Source organism: Hibiscus syriacus, unplaced genomic scaffold (genome assembly GCF_006381635.1).
Source record: "Hibiscus syriacus cultivar Baekdansim isolate YM2019G1 unplaced genomic scaffold, ASM638163v2 tig00113096_pilon, whole genome shotgun sequence".
Lineage (NCBI taxonomy): Eukaryota > Viridiplantae > Streptophyta > Magnoliopsida > Malvales > Malvaceae > Hibiscus > Hibiscus syriacus.
Window position 1 is genome coordinate 1,514,299 of NW_024063440.1, and position 27,263 is coordinate 1,541,561.

Here is a 27,263-nt window from a genome sequence, read left to right on the forward strand (position 1 = left end):
TTTTGATCAAAAGAACTTACCAAAACAGGATTTTCAATAAGATATTCCTTATAAGAATGGCATTTCTCAGTATGCCTTCTAGGGTTAGATGTACCAATCTAAGAATCAACTTTATACATTTTATTTTTGCAATACTTACATTCGGCATAAACAGAACCATCAACAGATTTGATGAAGGTTTAATGCTCTCAAACAGGAGAAGTTCCTCTCCCGAACTCGGCTAAACATTTAGCCTTCCTCTTAGATGATTTATTTATATCAACTGCTTCTGATAGTAGATCATTTACATCACCTTGCAAAACAAAATATGATTAGTATACAAAATTAAATTTTTTAAATATATATAAATAAAGCATATACAAAAAATGAATGGGTAGTTTACCTATTTCAGAATGTTCTCCATTATGATATGTTAGGTTTTCTCCTATAAAACAAATAAATAATATGTTAATTTGAATATTAAAATAAAAATAAAAAAATAAAAAAGGAATGAAAAATACTTGGATAATTCAACTCGTAATACAAACTATCCATGAATCTGTAGAAAAAAAATAAAGGTTTTGAATAGTTTGTAACAGTAAGGGTTAAGGTTAAAGAAAATGAACAGAGATAGAAGATGAAGAGGCTTGGTTTAGGTTTAGGGTTAAAAAAGATGAACATAGATAGAAGATGAAAAGGCTAGGTTAGGGTTTAGGATTAGTGTTGAGTTAATTGATTGATGGAATCGGCCAAGAGGGGGGTGAATTTACAATTAAAATTTTGGTGGAAGCTTTTGCAGAAAATTGAAAAGATTTGCACAGTGATTTATAGTGGTTCGACTTTCTCAACCAAAGTCTACGTCCACTACCTTAGCTATCCACACTAAGGATTTTCCAACAAATTCATTAATTTGTTCTTTCTTTTGAGGCCAAAGAGATAACCTTACAACTCCCTCAAGAATATACCCCAATTCTTGAGAACACTCTTTCTCAAAGAGAAGATTACAAATTTGAAAACTTACAAGGAAAAAACCTCACAAGGCAATATGTTTGCACAATTCTAGAACAAGATAAGAACACTCAAAGATGATTAAAAATGAGCACAAATAATGTTCTTGAAAGCAAAATGAATATTGAAAGAAAAATAGGCTTGAGATGTTTAAACTTGAGGTTTGATGCTTTCTCTTTGATTGTCTCTTGATTGTTTTGTTTTCTTGTTTTTGATAAATGGCTTCTAAGATTGTTTAAATACACCTTCAAATGATTCTGAACATTGGGGATGCTTAGTGGAGTCAACAGAGCCGTTAAAATTTGAAAACAATTAATTAAAGCAGTTGGGAGAGTCAGTGCATCGATGCATACCCATGGTGCATCGGTGCATCAGTGTAAAATTCAAATATTTTCACCGTTGGACCCTTAGTGCATCGGTGCACTAAGAGTGCATCAATGCATCAAGTGCATTCGATGTTTCAAAATAGCCAGAGTGTATCGATACATGGCTTGTATATCGATGCATCAAATACAGTGAGTGCATCGATGCATGGTATGTGCATCGATGCATAAAATGCATTCGATGTTCAATTTAATCCATGGTGCATCGATGCATGGATTGGTGCATCAGTGCATCACTATGAAAAATTGATTTTAGGCTTGATTTTGGTTCAAAATACTTTGTGAAAATTGTTCTAAAAATAGTTTAAGTATAAAACACAATTTTACACATTTAGTAAGGTTTGAACTTGATCTTGAAAGACTTGAAATAATAATTTGATATTCGATTAATTAAATCGAATATACTTAGAAAATCATTTGTAAAATCTTAAAATTCATTTAAACTTAATTTGTTATATCGAAACATCAAAATGTTTTCAACAATCTCTCCCTTTTTGATATAACAAAACATTTGTATTATTTTAAGATTTTCTAAAAATTTGAAATCAATTTTAAAAAATTACTCCCCCTTACTATAACACTTCTCCCCTTTAACACTTTAATATTTCTCCCCCTTTTTGTTAAATCAAAAAGACTTTAAAAAAATGTTTTAAACAAGGTTTTGAAAAGCATAACCAATTGATTTGAAATATATATAGCTTAAGCTACTAAGATCACAATCAAAAGAGAGATTAGCCATTAGTTCCATAATCAATATTCATAAACAAATGTGAAATGACATAATTGGTCATATATATCTAATATGTAAATGATGCAAAAAAAAAATTAAAAATAAAATTTAAGCTCATAATGAAAATTCAACCCAAACCAAATATATATAAAGTTCAAAATCCAATCATCCAAATTATAACAAATTCAAGCATCTAACAATCCAAAACAAACAATCCAGAAACATCAAAATAATCCAAGTTTGAAATAACAAAGAAAGCATGGAGAAAAGGTCTAATCCATCGGAAGGTCGGGAGCAGGAGGATAATGAGCTCGAACTTCAAGAGTGAGCGCGTCCATACGTTCATGCATCTCCCGCTGAAACTCAGTAATCTAAGACTCCATGGAGGCAAACCTCAGATCAAATGACTCCAAGAAAGATCGAAAATATGGTGGCATTTGATCTTCTTGCCGTGACGGTTTCGGTGCAGGCTCATCGTCTGGTACGTGATCGTCGATATCTTGCATAAGTTGTTGAAACTCAGGATCATCATCAGCAGCCGGTGCTGGAGGAGAAGGAGGAGCATGAGAAGAGCTAGGAGCAGTTCGTGAAGAACTTGTTCCCAGAGTTTGCTTACCGGGTCGAAAGACCCAAAGACCGGTATCCTCGTCTTGTTTCCAATCCACTTTCTTCAAGGATGTAAGATTGATTTGATTTTAGAGTGGGATAGGATTGTTGAGAGACACGTTTAGACCGAGTTTGATAAACATGTTACTAAGAAGACATCCATAAATCAATGTTTCGACATGTTTTGAAGGAACAATGTTTATGATGTCCACTAGTTGACTGAATATAATGTGGGTCAGATTTATTTTGATCTTATTTTTAATACAGTGCATCCACCATAAATCCCTAGCACGAAGAGTGGAGTACCTACCTCCGGATGGTCTAAACCACCAAGAGATCATCAAATGAAGAAAACGATCGTGATGAGATAGTAGAGTACTAACACTAGAGTTTGGAACATAGGGATATTCCACATTTTCATTCTCATTATATATCCCATCATCATCTAACCCAAAACGGAAAGCTATAGTCTTGGGGTCAATATTAATATATTGGCCTAAAAGATAGGATCTAATGGCTATAGTTCCACATTGAGTTTCGTTTTGAATACATACCGCATTGGAATAGAAAATGCGGACTAATTGTTGATAGAAGATAGATTTGAGATGAAATAATTTATCAAACTTCCACGTTTTAAGAATCGGAAGGTATTCAAAGTCCATATCTATCATGGCTTGAAGAGAAGGAATACGCTCTTCACGGATTCTATAAGATTGTAAAGAATTTCTATACCTAGAGTACAATTCGTCTCTACAACACTCAGGCATGTTAAAACAAGATCCTAATAGGCTATTAGGAGGAGGAGGAATGGGATTAGGAGGTTGGTTTGAACGAGAACGACTCGATGAAGTTCTAGGGCGTTTGGGATTTGACATGGTTAACGAATCAGATTTAGGAATAAAACCTGCAATTTTAAAACACATGTATGCAATATAATCAATCCCAAAACTCAATTGAGTCCTCAATAATTCAAGATTCTCTAAACCGAATCCTAATGAGCAAGGTTTTGAAAACTATTTGAAAATAATTTTTGTAAAATCATAATATGTATAGTTTTCATGAAAACAACATAATTAAATAAAAAAACATCAAATTTAAAAATTAAATTCAGATTTTTATTTTTTTTATTATTTCGAAAATTCAAAGATTCTTTGAAAATTTTTGAGTTTTTGATGAAATTAGTTGTAAAATCTAGTTTCTAATCATCAAACAATCAATGCATGATATAATGTTCATCCTAGAACTAATTAAAACTAGTCCTAAGTTCAAAAATCAATAGAGGTTTTTGAAATATTACCTTGAAAATTTTGGATTTGAGAGGAATGTGATGTTGTTTTGCACGATTTGATGATAAAGGCAAGATTAGGAGTTGAAGAATGAAAGATTTTCGATCAAAACCGAAGGATTTGGAGCAAATTTGAGAGTAGGAGAGGGAGAGGAGGCGAATGGATGAAGAGTATAGTTTTTAGGGTTTAAAACAAATGAGAAAATAAGCCTTATAAACCCCAAAGCCCGACTGATGCATCGATGCATGACCTTGTGCATCGATGCATGACCTTGTGCATCGATGCACATTCAAGGCGTGCATCGGTGCAACTTCATGGTGTATCGATGCACATTCAAGGATGCATCGATGCACTGTTAGGTGTATCGATGCATTAAGCACAAAAATGTCAAAAATCCATTTTAAACACTCAAAATGCTAAATTAATTGGCTCTAGTGGTATTAGCAACTCATATAATGAAAATTAATCATGTTCAATCAATCAAATTAATCCTTAAACTACATTTGAACATAAAATTAATTTTCATCAAGCAACATAAACTCCCCCTAATTAATAGCAAAGAATGCAATCAAAAATTATTATTATAAGCATTTTTCATTTATTCTTTAAAAGCGCTAAAATTATTTTAAACACTAAGTGAAGATAGGCCAGTTAAACCTAATTCTCTCCTAAGTGTCCAAAATCTTTCTTTGTCTAAAGGTTTTGTAAAGATATCTGCTAATTGGTGCAAAGTATCAACAAATTCTAGAACTATATCTTCCTTAGCGACACGGTCTCGAATAAAGTGATGCCTAATTTCAATATGCTTAGTTCTAGAGTGTTGGATGTGGTTTTTAGTAAGACATATAGCACTAGTATTGTCACACTTGATAGGAATAGTACCTACTTCAATTCCATAGTCAAAAAGTTGTTGTTTCATCCATAAAACTTGTGCACAATAACTACCAGCTGAAATGTATTCACCTTCAGTGGTAGATAATGCTACACAATTTTGTTTCTTTGAAAACCAAGAAATCAACATATTTCCAAGGAATTGGCAAGTACCGGAGGTGCTTTTCCTATCTAATTTGCAACCTCCATAATCTGCATCAGAGAAGGCATGCAAGCTAAAGGTAGAGTCTCTAGGATACCAAAGTCCTAAAACTAGGAGTGTCCTTAAGGTATCTAAAGATTCTCTTAACACTAGTAATGTGATTCCTTAGGAATGATTGAAATCTAGCACATAAGCAAACACTAAACATAATGTCCGGTATACTTGCAGTTAGATAAAGCAAATAACCAATCATTGACCTACATAATTTAACATCCACACATTTACCTCCTTCATCTATGTCAAGCTTTGTCGATGAGCTCATTGGAGTGTTATGTGGTTTTCCATTTTCCAGTCCAAACTTCTTGAGCATATCTTTGACGTATTTAGCTTGATTGATGAAGATGCCATCTTTTCTTTGCTTGATTTGGAGTCCCAAGAAAAATGAGAGCTCCCCCATCATGCTCATCTCGAATTCACTTTGCATTAGCTTAGAAAATTCTTGGCAAAGAACATCATTAGTAGAACCAAATATTATATCATCAACATAAATTTGAACTACTAATAAATCTTTACCTTTATGCTTTAAAAACAATGTAGTGTCAACCTTCCCTTTGTAAAAACCTTTTTCAATTAAAAAGTTTGACAATCTTTCATACCAAGCTCTAGGAGCTTGTTTTAAACCATAAAGCGCTTTTGTCAATTTAAGAACATGATTTGGAAATTTTAAATCTTCAAAACCAGAAGGTTGTTCCACATACTTCCATTATAAAACCATTTAAAAAATGCACTTTTAACATCCATTTGATATAATTTAAATTCATGAAAACATGCAAATGCTAATAACATTCTAATTGCTTCCATCCTAGCTACGGGAGCGTATGTTTCGTCATAGTATATGCCTTCTTCTTGAGTATAGCCTTGAGCAATAAGTCTAGCCTTGTTTCTCACTATATTACCATTTTCATCAAGCTTATTCCTAAATATCCATCTAGTACCTACAGTATATTTATTACTAGGCCTTTAAACTAAAGTCCATACTTTACTTCTCTCAAATTGATTTAACTGTTCTTGCATAGCCATAATCCAATGTTCATCATTTAATGCTTCTTTAATATTCTTAGGCTCTATGCATGAGATAAATGCAACATAATTACAAATATTTCTAAGAGAAGATTGAGTTGTTACCCCTTTGGATGGATCACCTATAATCTCACCATCATTGACATAGTTATACTCTCTTGGATAAGATACTTCCCTTTCTTCAATGGTTGGATTCTCGAGAGGGTCATGAGTTTCCTCATCTTTCGTTTCTTTCTTTGATGATGGTTCTCCAACGTCATGTCTAACGTCATTTGTATTTATAATGCCTATATCATCATTTCACACAAGAATCCTTCCTCGGAAGGAAATTATCATCGAAAACAACATGTATAGACTCTTCTACAACTAAAGTTCTTTTATTAAATACTCGATAAGCTTTAGAATTTAAGGAATAACCCAAAAAAATTCCTTCATCACTTTTAGCATCAAATTTGCCAAGATTGTCTTTACCACTGTTTAAAAGAAAACACTTACATCCAAAAGGATAAAAATAACTAATGTTAGGCTTTTTATTTTTGAAAAGTAAATATGGAGTTTTCTTTAAAATAGGTCTAATCATTACTCGATTAATAACATAACAAGCGGTATTTGTGGCTTTCTCCCAAAAATATTTTGGCAAATTGTTTTCACAAAGCATGGTTCTAGCCATTTCTTCTAAAGTTTGATTTTTCCTCTCAACAACTCTATTTTTTTGAGGGGTTCTAGGTTCTAAACAATTATGGCTGATACCGTTAGAATTACAAAATTCAGTAAATCGAAGATTTTCAAATTCAGTTCCATGATTACTCCTAGCACTAGTTATAGAGTAACATTTTTCATTTTGGATTACTTTTGAAAACGTGATGAATTTTTCTAATGCTTCATCTTAGTATTTAAGAATAGAACCCAGTATCTATAATAGTCATCTACCAAGACAAATGCATATTGTTTTCCACCCAAGCTAGTAGTCCTAGTTGGCCCAAAAAAAGATCTATATGGATCAATTGTAATACTCTACTAGTTGATACATCATTAATGGATTTAAAAGAAATTCACTTTTTTCCCTTTAGCACAAGCATCACAGATTTTATCATTATCAAATTTAAGCTTATGCAACCCTCAAACTAAATTTCCTTGAATTAATTGTTGCAAAACACTCATACTAGCATGCCCTAGTCTCATATGCCATAACCAACTATCATGCTCATCCTTAGCAACTAGGCATAAATTATTCATATCAATAGAGTCTAAATGCACCATGTAAATGTTTCCTATTCTATGACCAACAAGCATAATCCGATTAGATGCAATGCCAATAACTTTATAACCATTAGTTTCAAACATGTCATTGAATCCCTTATCATAAAATTGACTAATACTCAAAAGATTATTCTTTAATCCATTCACATATAAAACATTTTTAATTTGTATGGAAGAGGTATTACCTATTGTACCTATTCCTTCGATGTGACCTTTGAATTATCACTAAAAGTCATCTCTCCTCCATTTTTGGCGTTAAGCTCTATGAACCGCTTTTATCTCCGTTCATGTGTCTTGAGCATCCACTACAGGTACCATGAGTTTGAATTTGTTTCCCGTGCCTTGTAGCAATGCCCTTTTCCTACAAACATAGATTAATTTCTAATTTTTGGTACCCAAATTCTTTTAGGTCCATATTCAGTAGTTTCCAAAATCATAGTCCCCTTAGGTATCCATTGTTTAGGAATCTTATCTTTAGTAGTAATGAGTCCTTTAGGAACCCATATACTTCTAACGATTTTTCCATTAGAGCTTCTTCGGGGACCTTTATGATTGTAGTTTTTAAAACTTTCTAACAAAGTTGGATTTTAAATTTTCTCCATTTCAACAACGTTTTGTTCCAACTTTATCAAAAGAAGCTTTAAGATCATCAATTTTCTTTTGATGATCATCATTGACTCTTGAAAATAAAATTTCCAAATCCGAATTTTTTCTTTTCAAACTCTTCTAGTTTGATTTGCAAATCTTTGATTTTACTTTAAAATCATTGTTGGTCTTGGATATGAGCTTATTTTCATTTTTCAATTTTGAGACATATTTTTATATTTAAAAACAATTTCTCATATCCGAAGCCAACCCATTATTCCTCTAATAACTCATCATAAGATAAATCATCTAAATCAAATCAGTTAGAGGTTACCTTAGAATCTTCCCGAATGCCATCTAACAAGTTTGCTACTTCTTGTTCTTCTTCATCGGAACCTTCTTCATCGCTCCATGTAACCACAGAGCCTTGTGCTTATTCTTTGATTAACCTTTCTCTTCAATTGTGGGCAATCTATTTGACATGCCCGACTTTTTGCATTCATAGCAAATGATAGGGTCATTCTCTTTTAGTTCATTTTAGCTTTCATTTCATTGAATTTCTCCTCGGTAAGGTCTCATCATTTTTCTGAACCGTTTGTCAAACAATGCCATTTCCTCGTCATCATCATCTTCATATAAATCACTCTCATCTTTTGTGGATTTGAGATCAACTCTAATGTTTTTCTTCTTCTCTTTCTCCTTTGGTGTCTCGTCAATATTATCGAGGTCCACCTCATCTTCAAGCATCATTTCATGAGTGAGGAGGGAACCGATTAGCTCTTCAAGAGTTAAGGACTTTAGGTTCTTAGCCTCGATGATTGTTGTCTTCTTGGATTGCCACAATTTTGGAAGTGAGTAAACTAACTTCCTCACAAGCTTTTCGTTTGGAATGAGCTCTCCATAGGATTTGAGACCATTTACAATCGTTGAGAATATATTCATCATAGCTTTGATATTTCATTTGGTTTCACCCTAAAAATTTTCATAGCTATGTGTTAGAAGACTAATTTTAGATTATTTTACTTTCGGTGCCTTCATGAGTGACTTGTAGTTTATCCCATATTTCATTGGCGGTTGTACAAGATGAAACTCTTCCATATTCATTTGGTCCAAGAACACAAAATATGATATGGATGGCTTTGGAGTTGAGCTGGAACATTCTTGTATCTCCTTCACTCCACAATCTTGGATGAGTGAGAGGCTTGATATATCCGTCTTCTACAACATTCCATGCTCCCATGTCACTTTCTTGAATGAAATACATCATCCTATTCTTCCAATAGGCATAGTTAGATCCATGAAGAAAGGAGGCTTGTTGACGGCGTCGAATCGAGACCGGAGTCGACATTTTGAAGTAGGCCATGATGACTTGATAATCGATGTAACTCTTCCCGAATCGACTCAAGAGGTGATTAAACCTTCAAATGAGTAAGGCTCTGATATGAATTGTTAAATTAATCGATTGATGGAATCGACCAAGAGGGGGTGAATTGGTAATTTAAATTTCGGTGGAAGCTTTTGCAGAAAATTGAAAAGATTTGCACATCGAATTAGAGTGGTTCGACTTTCTCAACCAAAGTCTACGTCCACTACCTTAGCTATCCACACTAAGGATTTTCCAACAAATTCACTAATTTGTTATTTCTTTTGAGGCCAAAGAGATAACCTTACAACTCCCTCAAGAATATAACCTTATAGTAAGGGGGAGTAATTTTTTTAAAGTTATTTCAAATTTTTAGAAAACCTTAAAATAACACAAATGTTTTGTTATATCAAAAAGAGGGAGATTGTTGAAAACATTTTGATGTTTCGATATAACAAATTAAGATTAAATGAATTTTAAGATTTTACAAATGATTTTCTAAGTATATTCGATTTAATTAATCGAATATCAAATTATTACTCCAAGTCTTTCAAGATCAATTTCAAACCTTACTAAATGTGTAAAATTGTGTTTTATACTTAAACTATTTTTAGAACAATTTTCACAAAGTATTTTGAACCAAAATCAAGCCTAAAATCAATTTTCATAGTGATGCACCGATGCCAATCCATGCTCGATGCACCATGGATTAAATTGTACATCGAATGCATTTTATGCATCGATGCACACACCATGCATCGATGCACTCAGTGCATTTGATGCATCGATGCACTCAGTGCATTTGATGCATCGATGCACAAGCCATGCATCGATGCACTCTGGCTATTTTGAAACATCGAATGCACTTGATGCATCGATGCACTCTTAGTGCACCGATGCACTAAGGGTCCAACGGTCAAAATATTTGATTTTTATACTGATGCACCGATGCCCATGGGTATGCATCGATGCACTGATGCTCCAAAACTGCTTTAATTAATTATTTTCACTTAAATGACTCTGTTGACTCCACTAAGCCCCCAACGTTCAGAATCATTTGAAGGTGTATTTAAACAAGCTTAAAAGCCATTGATCAAAAATAAGAAACAACAATCAACAAGAATCAAGAGAGAATCAAAGAGAAGGCATCAAAACTCAAGTTTGAGCATCTCAAGCCTATTTTTCTTTCAATATTCATTTTGATTTCAAGAAAACTATTGTGCTCATTTGTAATCAACTTTGAGTGTTTATCTTGTTATAAAATTGTGCAAAATATTGCCTTGTGAGGTTTTTTCCTTGAGGTTTGCAAATTTGTAATATTCTCTTGAGAAAGAGTGTTCTTAAGAATTGGGTATATTCTTGAGGGAGTTGTAAGGTTATCTCTTTGGCCTCAAAAGAAAGAAAAAATTAGTGAATTTGTTGGAAATCCTTAGTGTGGATAGCTAAGGTAGTGGACGTAGACTTTGGGTTGAGAAAGTCGAACCACTCTAAATCACTATGCAAATCTTTTCAATTTTATGCAAAAGCTTCCACCAAAATTTTAATTGCCAATTCACCCCCTCTTGGTCGATTCCATCAATCAATTAACTCAACAATTAGAGAGTATGAACAAAGACAGAAAGTGAATAGGCTTAATTAGGGTTCAGGTTTAGGTTCAAGTTTGGATTCAGGTTCGAGTTTGGATTCAAGTTTAGGTTTGGGACCGGGATTAGGTTTGGGTTTGGTTTTAGGTTCGAGTTTAGGTTTGGGTTCTGGTTTGGGTTCGGGTTTGGATTCCAGTTAGAGAAGATGAACAGTGGTGGGTTTGATATAGACAAACAATTTTAGTTTCGATTTTTGGTGTTTGTAAGGATCAAAGAAGGGTTTTGGGATGGACAATAATGAAATGGTGTTTGGGTTTGGTGTTTGATTGGAAAAAAATAAGTTAGTTTTAAGTTTTGGGTGTTTTTAAGGGTTTGGGGAAGAACATAGATGAACAAGGGTTTAATTTTTGGGTGTTTGATCGAAAAAAGCAATGGGTTTAGGTTTTGGTATTTGTGAAGATAAAATAATGGTTTGGGGAAGAATTGGGTTGAGCATGGATAAACTAGGGTTGAATTTTTGGGTGTTTGATCTTAAAAAACACAAAATGGTTTGGGTTTTGGTGTTTGTAAAGATCAAAGGAGGGTTTTTGGGATGGACACAAATGAAAAAAGATGAACATATGAATTTCTAGAGAGAATTTGAGAGAATCCGAGAGTTAGAGAGAGGCAAAATAAAATGAGAAAAGAAAGGAAAATGGCTGAAATCGGAAAAATTTGCCTTTTATACGGGTTCGTTTGGGTTTCTGGTTTGGGTTTTGACTCGCGTGTTTTTAATTTCATTTGGTATTGTAGCGTTGTCTCCTAGTTTTAATTTTTTTCAATTTAGTCCAAATTTAATGATGCAATGTATTGATTTAAGCTTCATATTTATAATTTGTTCAATTTAGTCCAAATTTAATGTTGCAATTTATTAATTTAAGCTTCATATTTAAAACTTGTTCAATTTGATCATTATATATTTTCCAATTCTTTCAATTAATATATATGTTTATATTAATAAATTAATAGATAGGTTATATATACTAATGAACTATATAAATATAGTTTATATATACTAATGACTATATAATATAGTTTATATATACCATACACTCATATACTTTATACATATATAGTTTTTATATATAGTTCATATGTAAACTATAGTATATAAAACTATATATGTAGTATATACTATATGAATAGTTTATTAATTATGTATCAACTATATAGTATTCATGCATAATATATACTTTGAATTATATAGTAAATTATATAAGTATAAATTATATTATATAGTATAAATATCAACTATAGTGTATAGTATATAAATATCAACTATAGTATAGTTTATATATAATTATAGTTTGTGTAGTTTATATATATATAGTTTTTATATATAGTTCATATGTAACTATTTAGTATATAGTTATATATGTAGTATATACTATATAAATAGTTATATATAGTTCATATGTAAATTACTAAACTATTATTATAGTTTACATAGTTTATATATATAGTTTATACATATAGTTCATATCTAACTATATAGTATATATAGTTTACATATAGTATAAGTTAATATATATTGTTTATAATAATTTATATATTACTATCTATAAACTATATAGTTTATGTATAATTCCATAAATTAACCTTAAACCATATATACTATATATATAAACAATATAGTTTATATATAGTTTATATTAATAAATTATATAATTTATACATAATATATATTATTTATAATTATATATAATATATAATTATAAGGTGTATAATTTATATATAATTCATATATAATTTATATATAAACTATATAATTTATATTAATAAACTATATAGTTTATATATAGTTCAATAGTTCATTATATATAGTTTATATTAATAAACTATATAATTTCTATATATATATATATATTATAATTATTTCAATTTTTTCTTAACTTTTGAAATGAATGTAATTTATTCTATTTTATAGATCTTCTTCACATTTTACAATTATTTCGATTTGATCCCTTTGTGTTGTTTATTTCTTTTAAAATTTTATTTGCAATTTCATATTTATTCAATTTAGTCCTCAAAATTATATTTGCATATGAAATTGGCCCATACTTATCACTTATTTATATTTTTTAATTGGCCCATAACTTTTTAAATGGGTATAATTTAGTACTTTTTATATTAATTTCAACCACACATTTTAAAATTATTTGATTTGGTCCCTCATCACTGTGTGTTGTTTAATTTATTTAAATTTTTACTTGTAATTTCATATTTGTTCAATTTAGTTCTTAAATTTTTATTTTTCATAAATTTGATCCATGATTATTTATATTCTTAGTAATTTACTCTAAATCATATACAATTACAAATTGCAATTGAACGTTTGCGAAATATGAAAATAAATAATTCAAAAATAAAAATTGACCCGATTTGAACTGAATCTGATAGAGATCTTACCTGAATTTTATCTGCCAATGATGTGACCCGATCTAAACGAGATTAGCTTAAAGTCTATCCGAACCTGAATTAACATGGCCTTTAACTGCTTCGGACCTGAACTATTTTGACCCGAACTGACATCGATACGAACTGAAAGTAACCCAACCTGAACCAGAACTATACATGGTGTCAAATCAACCTGAAAATGACCCAACCTGATTTGATATGGACCCGACCTGATCTGAGTCGAAACATCAAATTTACCTTACTTGACATGTATCGGATTTTATCCGACTTGACAAGATCCGACTGAAATTTGAACAATTATCCAATTTTATATCCCTAATTATGTTGTATATTTAAGTTAAATTTTGAATTAAAATAAGAAGAATCTAATTGCGAAAAAGAATAAATTAGAAAGTTAAACCAAAAATATTATGCGATATCCTATTTTTGTCTCAATAATTTGAGTCAGATTGAAGACCAATTGAGAATTGTTCATGTGTTCATAAACTCAAATTGGACGGGTGAAGAGTTCGTTCCAAATCAAGGAATTGTTGGAAGGCTTGTTCAGGTTAATGGGTTTGAATCGGATCTAAATGTCGGTATTCATAAACTCTTATGCCTATTCCCATTCTTTGTTTTCACCACATTTATAAACATGGATCTTTTTATTTTATCCATCTTTTCTACCATTTTCTGGACAAGTGGACAATTTATCTGATGTATGGTCATGCTCCATGAACAGAAGAATTTTTGTGGTGTTAGAAAGGAAGTCATGTGCAAAAAAAAAAAGTTCTTTTATTTTAAAAAAAGGAAAACAACAGTAGTTAAAAAAAACAGGAAAAAAGAGAACAGAAAAAGACATGAGAAAAAGTGAAAAAACAAAACAATAGTAAAAGTGTAGAAAAGTCTAATTTAATTCGAAAGGAAAGGTGTTGTTTGATGATTTGTATCTTTTTATCTTGTTGTACTTAGTTGATTGATGGAGTTGAACTTGTTATTTGTTAGTTCCTTGCTTGAATTTTAGCCATATTATTAGTCTTTTTTCCTCACCATTACCTAAGTGCCGTTACAACCAATAAAAAATCCTTAGATTTATGCATATTGTTCTTATTAGTAGTGGAGATTTTATTTACTTGGAAGCCTATGGTAATATCGTGTCGGTTCTGACATTGAGCGTTTACATACTCAAACATATTGAGTGATTTGAGTGAATATGGGTAAGGTGTTGAGTTAGGTGGCACTGAGGTTGATGAATGACTGGATGTCAAAATTATATTTACCTTACTCCAATTAGTGTTGTATAATCGATAGGTGTCTTGACTTGGATGATTATTGTGGTCTCTACTTATATTGCTTCCTTTGATGTAAGACTTGACAAAGAAAGGTAAATAGAGTTTTTGGTTAATTTGATTAAAACATACTTGAGGACAAGCATGAGATAAGTCAGGAAAATTTGACGAGTGTTCTTAATTGATAAAATATTTTCTTGTTAATTCTTTGATCTTGTGGATTTATTACAGTTTATTTGGTTTTCCTGTGCTTATTTTCATGTAGGATCTTATTTTTCAGAATTAGTAGTAAAAAGGGTGCATTATGTATTTTTTTATTATTTGGTCAGGACTGGAGACATGAGCATGACTTTAGGTAAGACACGGTCTAACGTGGCAGTTTCTAGAAGGTCCAATCAACAGTATTTTCTAGAAGATCTAGTCAGCACCTAAACTAAAATTGTTTTTGCGATAACGATGATTGTTATAGTTGGTTAAATTAAAAGTTGGATTTCCAAAGATTGGCCTTAGAAAAATCGGTTACTAAAGTGAAAAGCAAGTTACAAGGGAATGGGTCTTGTAAACTGTAACCGGAGTGAATCCTGAAGTGAAAGTCCATTTTCGATGATCAGAAATGAATTGAGTCAAGGCTAGGCTTGAGGCTGCTTTTTACCATATTTATATTCAACTTTACATTTTCTATTTTCTTTATTTTCACTTTAAATTACTTTTCCTTATTTAATCCTTTTTATCAAAACCCCTATTTTATTTACTGCATATTGCCTGGTCAAAGCAATTTAAACCGAAATTTAAGAATTTTCTAAGTCCCTGCGGATCGATCTTTACTTCTCTTCACTACGTATTTCTTTCTTATATATTATTGAGAATATTGACTTTATTTTGACAACAAAACGACAATTGTCAAAGGAGCAAGGTAGGAGCTTTAGTTTTCTCATTGCTTTCCTTGGTCGAGTACGGCGATGATTGAGAGGGGAATGACCATCAAGGTGGTGGCCGACGTTGACCTTGTGCCTTGGTTTTTATGGACGAGCGGCGACTGTGTCTTTTGATGAGGTCATCGACATGATATAGAAGAGTGGGAGAGGGAGTGAAAGCTTTGAGTTTTGTTTTTAGTTTAGGTTTAACTTTTTTTTAACCTAAGTGGCATATTAGCATATATTCATAGGATTTAGGTTTAATCCTCTATTAGTCCCTAAACCCTTGTCACATATTTTCATATTGGTCACCTATTCCCATCTTTTTATATTTATTTCGAATTTGGCATGTTTTTTATTTATTTTTAATTTAGTCCACCCATTCATATTGGTTTGTTTACTTCAAATTAACTGCTAACTTTTATATTATTTTATTTTATTCATCCATTTATATTTTTATTTATTTATTTATGAATTTGACGTGGTAGTTTTAATTTATTCATTTTAATCACTATTTATTTATGATTTGCTCGCTTTTACTTTTATTTTTATTACATTCTGGTCCCAAATACTAAAATACGAATATTAAATGTTTAGTGGTGGCCCGCCTTGGGGTATGATCCTCATTATTCATGGTCTGGGTAAAATTTTAATTTTAACTGCTAACTCGCTAATTTTCTAACTTCTAACATCTAACTTATATAAAATATATTCGAATCATTCTAGGACCTCGCGATGACCCGCCTTGGGGTATGATTCACGTTATTTATGGTTCGAGTAACAATTAAAAATATTAACCCCTAACTTATATTTTTTATTTGTTTGGTTTATTTTCGTTATTTAAATTTTTACTATTTAAATTTTGTTATTTTAGTTTCCCCCTTAAAATAGCAATCTTTTCATTTTAATCCTTTAATTTTCAGTTGCAATTTCTTGTTGATTATACTTTATATTCTATTTTTATTTCAATTTAATCACTAGTTTTGCCTATTAATTTTGATTATGTATTTTATAATTATTTTAATTTAGTCATTTTATGTTTATTAACTGCATTTAATTTTTTGGCTTGCCAACTTTAATTTAATTTAATTCAATAGTCTATTTAGGTTTTTAGATTAAATCCTTAGATTTAGACTTATCACATTTTGATTCTAATTTAGGTTACCTTATCCTTAATTACTCTTTAAATTTAGATTCCCTTCGATTTAGTCCCTAGAGATTTTAATTATTTGAATTGCATAATTGATTAAAATATTAATTTGGATTAATATTAGAGCCTTCACTTTAGGCCTAATTTTAAATTTAGTCCTTAAATTTAGGTGAATTCTTAATTTGATCCTCACTTTTACTCGAGGTTCCATTTTAATTATTCGAATCAAATAATTGATTAAAATTAATTAGGACTAATATTAGAGACAACATTTTAGGCTTAATTTCACAATTAGTCCTTAAATTTAGGGGAATTTTTAATTTGGTCCTCGCTTTTGCTCGAGGTTCTATTTTAATCATTCGAATCAAATAATTGGTTAAAATTGATTAGGCTAATAATTAGAACCTCCATTTTAGGTTTAATTTCACACTTAGTCTTTATATTTAGGAGAATTTTTTATTTGGTTCTCATTTTTGCTTGAGATTCCATTTTAATTATTCAAGTCAATAATTGATTAAAATTGAATATATTAATATTTAGAGCCTTCATTTTAGGTTTAATTCCAAACTTAGTCCTTAAATCTATGAGAATTTTTGATTTGGTCCTCGCTTATGATCGAGGTTTCATTTTGACTATTCGATTCAATAATTCACTAGAAATGATTAGGATTAATATTAGAGCCTACACCTTTAGGTTTAACCCCATAGGTTCTTTAAATATCATAATTTGACACTTTAAGGTATAGAGATGCTTTAATTAATTCATTTAGTCTGATTAGGTTCAATAAATGTATGTTTGATTGCACGTTGTTTTAAAAAAAACAAGGCAATGTTCATTTATTAGGGGGTTAGTAGTGTATCTCCCGCTTTTGTCCTAGAGTGACTCCTATTGATTCACAAAAGTAAATAAACATCCTTTTTCAAAACCCCACATCATGATTTCTAAATTATGAAGGCAATGTCCATTTATTGTGAAGCTTTCGCTTTTGCTTGGGGGTGGTTGTTATCAGTCGTGGTAGATCAAAATACTTTTTTTAAAATATGCATACATAGTGGATTTTAAATTAAAATAAAATTTCAAACTCAAAATTTTCAATTTCAAAATACAGGGTAATCAACTAGGTACCAATTTTGGCGCTGTGGGGTGCTAATCCTTCCCCGCGCGTAATTGACTCTCCAACTTAATTTTTGATTTTGCAGACCAAAACTTGGTATTTTTGATAAAATAAAATTGTTTTATTACCTGGTTTCAGGTGTTCCAATCTCACCTTAAAAATGATTGGTGGCGACTCCCATTCTTTTCATAAAATACATTTATTTTCAAAAAAGTCATATCGATCTTCCCCCAAATATCGATTACGACACGTTGATATATGATATTTTAACTGTCGAGACGTTTCTCTACCCGACGACGGAGAGTGCAAATAGTACACCCCAGACGGTTTAACTAGTCTCGAAAAAGTAAGTGCTTATCCTCCGTGAATCAGATAAAACACCAAATTGTAGAGTCGCCACCAATCTTTTAATTTGGTTAGATTGGTCACCAAAATGTCATATTATTTTAATAAAAATTCCTAAGAATAATATTAAATTAATACAACTCGGGTCTGCTTACCAGAAAAATGAGTTCGGGAGTCAGTTACGTATGAGAAAGGATTAGTACCCCCATAACGCCCAAAATTGTTACCGATATTTATTAATTAACCGCTTTGCAATAAATGATAAATTTGTTTAAATAATTTACAAATAATTTAATATAAATGATTGCTAAATAATATTTAATATAAATATTATTAATCTTATTATAATATAAAATATTATAATTATATAGTTTAGATTAATCTAATAAAAGTATTATAATAATTAATCCTATAATTAATAAATAGTGATTAAAAAATAGTAAAATTAATCAACTTTATTCGAAATAATATCAAAATTATGAACTAATTATGTAATTTAACCTAAATACTAATATAGGATTAAAATATAAATATTTAAAATTAAAAGACTAAATATGTAATTTTACCTAAAATATATATATAGGCGGGGTTAAAATATAAATAAATGAAATTAAAAGACTGAATTAAAATGTATAAAACCTGTTTCTGGGACCAACATAGAAGATTACAGTACCAGGGGGACCACGCTTGTAGTTTACCCATACCAAAATTAAAAAGATACCATCCCTAAAACGACATCGCATGAGAAAGGGCATTTAAGTCCCAAAATCGGCCCATAGAGACACATTTCTCTCATTTCCTCATTTTGCTTCTCTCTCAAAGGAGAGAGAAGCTCTGAACTCTCTCTAAAAATCCCTCGCTTGAGGGATAGCCACCACCGAGCGGCAACCTTACGTCGTCGTATTTCGTCGCTGCCGACCACCATCCACGGTGGTCGGAGATATACAATTACACCCAAAATGAAGCTCTCTCAACCCTAATCACTATTCTGAGCTTCTTTTACCATAGAAACCTTCTAATAATCCAGATCTAAGATTTTACCTTCGTTAAAATGCTTTCTTCGACGGCGTTTGGACTTCAACGCTTGGGTAAGTTCTTCTTTACTTCTTTTTTTGCATTTTGTTGTTGTTGTGGATCGTTGTGGTAGACTTCTGTTTGCTCTCTTTGCTCTTGTGATTTTTCCCTATCTTTTCTCTCGTGTTCATTGTTCTTGTTGTTGTTTGCAGGGTCACCTTATATAGGCCTCGGAGATCCTCTGTAATGATGAGGAAATCCGGTGAGTCACCGGACCTATGGCAGTGACTCACCATAAACCGATGTGTTGTGCGATCCTTGTTGATCTTCTGGATCATTTGGGTTAGCTCTGTAGAGGCGACGATCGTTGTGCCATGCACTGGTTGAAACAACGAGAGGTGGTGGCCGGAATAGACATTATGGTTGCAATGAGCACCCTAGGGTTTTGCTGGTTCGTTTTTGACCCTTCGATCTGCCTTTGATCTTATGGTCGAGATGATATGGCAACGCTGGAATTGTGTGAGAAAACCCTAGCTACTGATTTGGGTCTTCTGGACTTGTTAAACTTTCGGTTTAGCTGGAATTAGGTCGGATCTACTGCTTCTGGGCCTCCAGGGTTGGACTTGTATCTGCATATTGTAACCGGGCCTCCTTACTTGTAATTTGGGATTCCGAGCTGTAACCAGGCCTTCGGGCTTTGTAATAATAATAATATTATAATAATTTATAGATTATATATAATATTATTTATAATAATATTATAAAACATTACTCGAATGAAAACTAGTGTCAACAGCTGCCTTTCTTTACTTATTTTTGTGTAAACAAGAATAAAGCAAATATAAAAAGACAAGTTTTCGTCGAGTGAACTTCTTGCTTTGCTGGGAAATTCATTCCACTACTCTTTCATGGAGATCAAATTTTGATTTGATCGTGCTCCTGCTTCACTACTCTAGGCTGAGGATAACTTGCAAATGATTTGCTTCATTACTCTTCCGTGAAGGCTGAATTTGTATGACTTGAACAGAATCTGTTTCACTACTCTTCCATGAAAACAACTGAATGATTGAGAATATAATTTCACTACTCTTCTTTGAAAACAATTGAATGATTGAGAATCTAATTTCACTACTCTTCCATGAAGATCAAACTCACAATTAACTTACTTCACGATTCTTCCGTGAAGGTTTCATACTTTGCTGAAAAATCCTTTCCACCACTGTTCCGTGGATTTCGAATTTTGATTTTGCTTCTTGCTTTTGCTTTACTACTCTTCCGTAAAGATCTCACACTTTTCTAAAAAAATCCTTTCCACTACTCTTCCGTGGAATTCAAATTTTGATCTTGCTTCTTTACATTGAAGTCTCAAAAGAACTATTTCATGGGACTTTTTCCATTCTCAGAATTATGACCTGGTTGCTCCACTTTGTTTTTAATAACACCAGCGGTCTCTATCTGAACTTGTGTAGAAATCTGGTAAAGTTTTCTGTTTTTTGAAAAGAGAATCTATTATCTTTGAAAAGAGAATCTATCGTCTTTGCAAAATGTAGACATAACTATGCCAAACTCATCAAAGATTTAATCAAGATTTCAGCCACGTCTATTCTAATTTGACTCTTGAAGCATATCACAAGAAGGATTTATCCTAATTCCTTTCATGTCTCCACATCTAATCAGATCTTGAATAAGATTATTTAGATCATATCATGTCAAGATGTTTAACAACAATTCATCGTTCAATCTTATTTGACTCTACTAGTTTCTTGTTGTTAAAGTTCCAACATCTCTTCATGGAAAGAAATATTCATCGTTTCTCATTTTTTACTCTTGAAGTGTAAAGACAAACTTCATCTTATGTCAACCACATGATTTTAACATTGGTTCAGCGCTATAATTACTGATTCGTAAAACATTTGACAACACATTCATCATTTCTTGTGGTTTCTACCTAGATTTCTCAATAGAGAACTCTTTGAATAACATTCAGAGCTTTTGTATAATGTCACAATGATATTTCAGTAAGAATACAAATGGGACGCTTTAGCTGGCTAGCATTATATCAAGGAACATTTGACAACACATTCATCATTTTCTCATAGCTAATACGGGGATAATGCGTTCACATGGTGGACAAAACAATGTTGCATAGTCAACTCTATTATTATTGTTTCACCATTTTCACTCTTCATACCTTTCTGCCTTAGTGGAAATATTTTTCTCTAGAATAATAAGGGTCCTCAGCATGCCCCAATATTTTGCTAATATAAATGCTACTAATATGATCGTTCAAAATACCTGGTTGGATCATTTTTATCTAAAAGGGGATTTCATCATGCCCCACATGTTATCTTGTCTGATGTGAGCCTTCAATATATCCAACATTCTGGGTTGTAAAGTTCACTTTTAATGTTCATTCAGGCTTCTCACGAGGTCTAATTTTGATAATGCCCCCTTGTGGGTACTTGTGGCTTGATTTGTACCAAATCTCTTGATCTTGAATGCTCTCATTCTAGTGTTACTAAACAAAAATGTTATTAAATAACTTGAGGGATTCTTTTCATGTTGTCACAAACTTAAGAGATGTTCAATCCTTCTGACTGAGATATGTGCATCTTCTGAATGAGATAACCATCTTTTCCTTGATTGGTAGTTATACAGGGAATATTATAAGTCCAATTCCCCAGACTTTTGATTTCTCAGACCACTTGGTTTCAAGAATGTGAAATGCTTTTCCGTTCTGGCCTTGCTAATTTTTTTCTCAAATAGGTAGAATATGCATCAACTTGATTAGGATCCTCTCTTTTTAGGGACAATCTTGTTTGAAAATGTTCTTCCTTATTTTTTATCGAAGAATGAAAGAATTTTGTAAAATATTGTACCTTACAGGTTCATAATAGAATTAGGTCATAAGCATGAATTCAAAGAATATTTAAAGAATCAATAACTTTCACTACTTCAGAATTATAGTTCTTTGACAAATATCAAAATTAAGAGGTTAGTTTCAGGTTGGCTTTCTTATTATAGTTACATCTTAGTGAAGATGTCAATCCTCTCTTGCTCTTTGTAAATATTATCACATGCCTCACTTTCTTTGACTTGATATCTTTAACCGGATGCGCACAAAATGACACAATCTAGTATAACAGTTACTAGACCTTCTAAAGTACCTCCATTTCAATTCTCTGAAATCTTTGATTCTATTCAAAGCAGTGTGAAAACATTGATCTAATAACGAGATTCATGTGTGCACGTGTGTGAAATAGACTATAACAGACATTTATTTCACTTTCTTACAACAACTTTTTTTTCCTATTTTGGCTAGCTGAATTCAGCTTTATTGAAATTAGCCTTCATTGGGCTAACTTGAAACTTATCCATAAAACCGAGGCTATTAACCAATTACTCTAGAGGGATTGCTTTATTATATAGATGACTCTTACTTTTTTACAGAGAATCGGTTATAGTCTATGTGGTTTGGTGAATTTCAGAAAATCTCATTACCAAACTTCAATTCCAAAGGAACTGACTTTAAACTTAGAAAAAGTTTCATCGTCGAACCTCATTAATAGAAAAGTAATCTAGTCAGCTTCGCAATGTTACAAAATATGCCCCATGTTGTATGCTTCTAAATATCAATACCAAGGCTTTTTTTCTAATTGCTTGCATTGGAGAAAGCTCTCTCATATTTGTGGAAAGGTAATATTTGGGGAATGTATTTTTTTTAGGTATGGTCAGGGTCCTTTTTTTCGGGTATTCAATCTTGATACTTTGTCAAAGATATATGACTCTAATTGTAAAAAGCTTTTAATCTAATGATATTCAAAGAACTGCAAGATTAAAAAATTGATTCAATACTTATAACCTTAAAAACAACACATTTTATTACAAAAGGTGGAGAAAGGAACAAAAACATATTCAAACAAGATGCTACAAGATGAAAGGTACAATAGTGGTAGATAACAACTTCCATTGCCCCATTATTCCTTGGATGTCGAGTATATAGTTAGACCATGATTTCTGTTTATATTTGTACCCCATTTCGTGATCATTTCTTGGGTAGCTTCTTTGGATGAGCTTTTAGGTACAAAAATATCAGCTTTCTCATGAGTTATCTCTTGATCCAATCTTATCATCATCTTCTCTGACTGGAAATTGGGCTCAGTTTGCATTTCAAAACCAATTTCTTTGGTGGAAATTGTTGTATCCTGGTTCTGGATGTTTCTTGCAGCTGTATTTGGAGTAGCATTCTTTAAATTGCTCCATACTTCCCTTGATTTCGAAAGATCTGATATGGGTGTCTCTAAGGTTGTATCTACCTTGGTTCTTTTTAAACCTGTAGGCCAGTCTCGGATTACCTTTCCTTTTGTTTTTTCATTTCTTCTTTTTGCATACATACTTCATCCTCATTAGCTTTACCTTATCCTCCATTTTTTTTCCATACATACTTCATTCTCCTTAGCTTTACCTTATCCTCCATTTGTTTTGAAATTATCAACTTCATTCTTGGAGTCGACTCCCAAATGATTGATCACAATGGATTGACTGTTGGCATCCACTTCTATAATTCCATGAATCATAAGATCTTGAATTTATCGTTTGAAGTTGCCACAATTTTCGATGGAATGTCCTCGGATTCCAGCATGATACTAACAAAAGATCTTTTTATTATACCATCTTCGATAAGGAGATATCAAAGGTTTAGCTAGACATGGGGCAATAAGTTGGGCTTTGTGTAATTTAGATTATAACTTGTTGCATGAGACTGAAGGAAAACAGGATATAAATTCCCTTGATATCACCGTTTCTTTACTATTTTCTTCTTGAAAATGTTTGCTTTGAATGTCTGACTTTTGACCATCATCTTGAGAGAAATGATGACTTGAAAATTTCTCTTTTTCAATCAGCTTCGAGTTTTTGAGGAGCTTAGGTTTCCTATTTTCGAAACATAATAACCTTTCTGCCATAAGGTCTTGGACTTTTAATTTCAACATTATGCAATTTTATGTAGAATGAACAAAATCTCCAGAGTGATAATTGCATGGATTCTTGATATTTTTCCAATTTGGATGCAAATAAGTACTAGGAGGGATGGGTGTTACAAGACCACTTTCAAAAAGAAAGGGTAACAACTCTGAATACAAAATTGGAATTAGAATGAGATATGTCATCCTTTTTTCCTTATTATCATTTTATCCATTTTTAATGGGACTTATTCCATGTTTTTCTTCTTTGAACCAACTTCAATGTCCATGTTATCTGTCATATTTCCTGATTCATGAAGATGAGTTAGATTTATATATTCAATAACAGGTTCTTGGTCATTTGTCATCATATCATTGAAATCCAAACTTTTTCCTAAAACCTTCATCTTTTCATGCTCCATAGGGTCTTCTAACATTTTTCCTCATATAACAAAGTAACCATCATACTCTTTATCTTGGACATCTGTTCCCTGGAATCAAATTGGAACCTTCTTGTTGGATTTTCACAAATTGTTCTTGGATTCTCTCAATCTTTTCAACTCGAGCTAATATTCTATTCATTGCTTTTAATCTTTTAAAGATCTGCCACTGATTCTTGAATGTACTTTCAGAATTCATGACTCCAAAATCCTTTACTGATTATCCCCACGTGATGTTATGCAAAGCATGAATACAAATATAAATGTATATGTAAATGCATGTATGAAAGAGTGTAATTCAAGAGTAATTATCTTAAAACAACTTCCATTGAACACAAAAAGTTTTTTTTTTCAATACATCCAAAGGATCATTACATATAAGGGATATATTTCCCTCCTAATTTCTCTATCTCCTTAAAAAGCCAAGTTAATTCCCATTCATACTGAGAAGTTGATTCGTCATTCTGCTTCAGCTCCCTTGTAAAACCAGCTAAGTCCACCAGCTTGTGGGCTACCTTGCTTGCTTGAGCAGTAGCTTTCTTCAGCTCATCTTCTTTTTCTTGAATCTTACCTGTCATTTCTCGAAATTGCAGACAATATTGTTCATTTTCTTTTCTCAGAGAACCTTTATGTTCAAGAAGTTCTTGTATCAGGTCTCCATAATCATCCACCATTTTCATCAATGTGTGGTTCTGAGTTCTAGTGGATTTTAATTCAATATTAATATCACATTGATGGATCAGATATGAAGCTTTCATGTTGGGTATATCCTTCTTCAATATCTGGTTTTCAGCTTGACATTTCTCCAAATTGGTGATGGCTACATTGTATATTTCTTCATCAATTTCAAAGTCATAGGAGAATTTCTTTGCTTGGTCCTCATGTATCATTTTCCAATACTCAGCATCACTCTCCCTTGTGGCTGCTTCTATTGATGCTCTTACCATAAAAAGCTTTTGGTACCAATCTAACAGGAATTTTATGTGTATACCCTTCCTCAAGATACCCTTCTTTGGTTGCTTTACAGTTTACTTGATCATGAAACCCTTTGTCCATAATAAAAGCCTTTGATTTTGATAATTACTCTTGAATCAACACCCTTGAGTCTGTCATGATTATGCAAATGCAAACAGAATAATTAATATATGCATTTTCAGAATATATACGAAAACTAGTTAGTATTGCTTAATGAAAAAGGAAAGATCCTATATACATCCTAACCTTAAGCTTTCTAGTTTCATGCTTTATTCATAAAATAATAAGTAAAATACTTAACATGCTTTTCCTTGTGTACTTAACCTTACAAGACTCGATCGGGCTAGGTTCCGCCTAGACTTCAGTTCTAGGTTTGCTATATGCTGAGTTTTGGCTCTAGAGTAAGAAGGGTCAACGAATTGTCCTTTGTTTGTGTCCCCTTGGACTACCAAGCCCTCAATCCTGGTTTATTACAGACTTTCAGATTAAGTTTAATTCGAAGGAACACACTTCCTTATATCCATACGGAGGTGAAAACCACACGAGGAACATAAGGTGTGAGCTCAAAGAATGATCCCCTATCCCATACGGAGGTGAAAACCACACAAGGGAATAGTTTCTCATTCCCTTAAAGAGGATAAGAGTAGGGTTTTAGCTCATGTCATGAATGCAGTGCATAGTGGGTGAGGAAAAACATAAAAAGAAATAAAGTAATATATACTCTATTATTCTATTCTAATGACCCAAAATTAAATCTGTATACATAAAAAACAAAAGTTAGTAAAATAATAAAAATAATTAAAACAAAATTAAAACAAATTTATTATTTACTGCAAAGACAACTAATTAATAAATTGGTGGCTAGACTCTTATTTTTTAAAAATTCCAGTGGAATCACCAAGCTGTCGAGATGTGTCTCTGCCCTGGCGACAGAGTACACCCTAGACGGTGTAACTAGTCTCGAAAAAGTAAGTGCTTATCCTCCGTGAATCAGATAAAGCACCAAATTATAGAGTTACCACCAATCTTTTAATTTGATGAGATTGGTAACCAAACAGAAACCAGAAACTAACATTTGGCTATGAGAGTGCATCTTCAACTTCTTTTATAGTTTCACCCCACCAAATTTTCAGTTGTTTCACCCTCTCCTTTTTTTTTCAATCTATGCCAACAAATCATCAAGATTACTATTTTAAAGAAACAGATGAAAGTAGTTCCAAAAAACTCACCTTGGCTATGGGACTTTCTTCATTCATTCCCCATTGTCGAAAGGAAAAAAACTTCTCAAGTAAAAAAAAGATTAAAAGGCTTGAAGAATCAACAATGAATGAAATGACTCAAGAACCAGAATTGGAAGTTCAACACCAGGAAGAAGAAGATGATGTTCATAAACTCCAGAAATCTATAAACTTATATGTCCTTTCACATCGACAACTTCAAGAACACCACCCAACAAAACCGAATGAAAAACCCTTCTTCAAAACCCAAATCCAAATGGCCATTGGTCGAAAATCAACCTTGTGGATTTAAGTTTGGGAGAAGGTGTTTCATTGGGTTGCAAGCGGTGAGATTGCATGCGCAGGTGGTGCATGATCGAAGTGGAGGAGAGATAAGTTGATGGAAAAACTGTTGAGGATTTATATAGAACTCCTTTTTATAAGAATGATTCTTGATTGTTAGATGGTGTCTGTAATTGACAAATCAATGAGAGAACGCCATGTTAAATTAT

At 32.1% G+C, this 27,263-nt stretch overlaps 1 pseudogene; it reads left to right on the plus strand.

The window, feature by feature from the left end:
• LOC120185290 overlaps positions 1 to 27,263 on the plus strand; it is a 79,054-nt pseudogene that overhangs the window by 46,965 nt on the left and 4,826 nt on the right.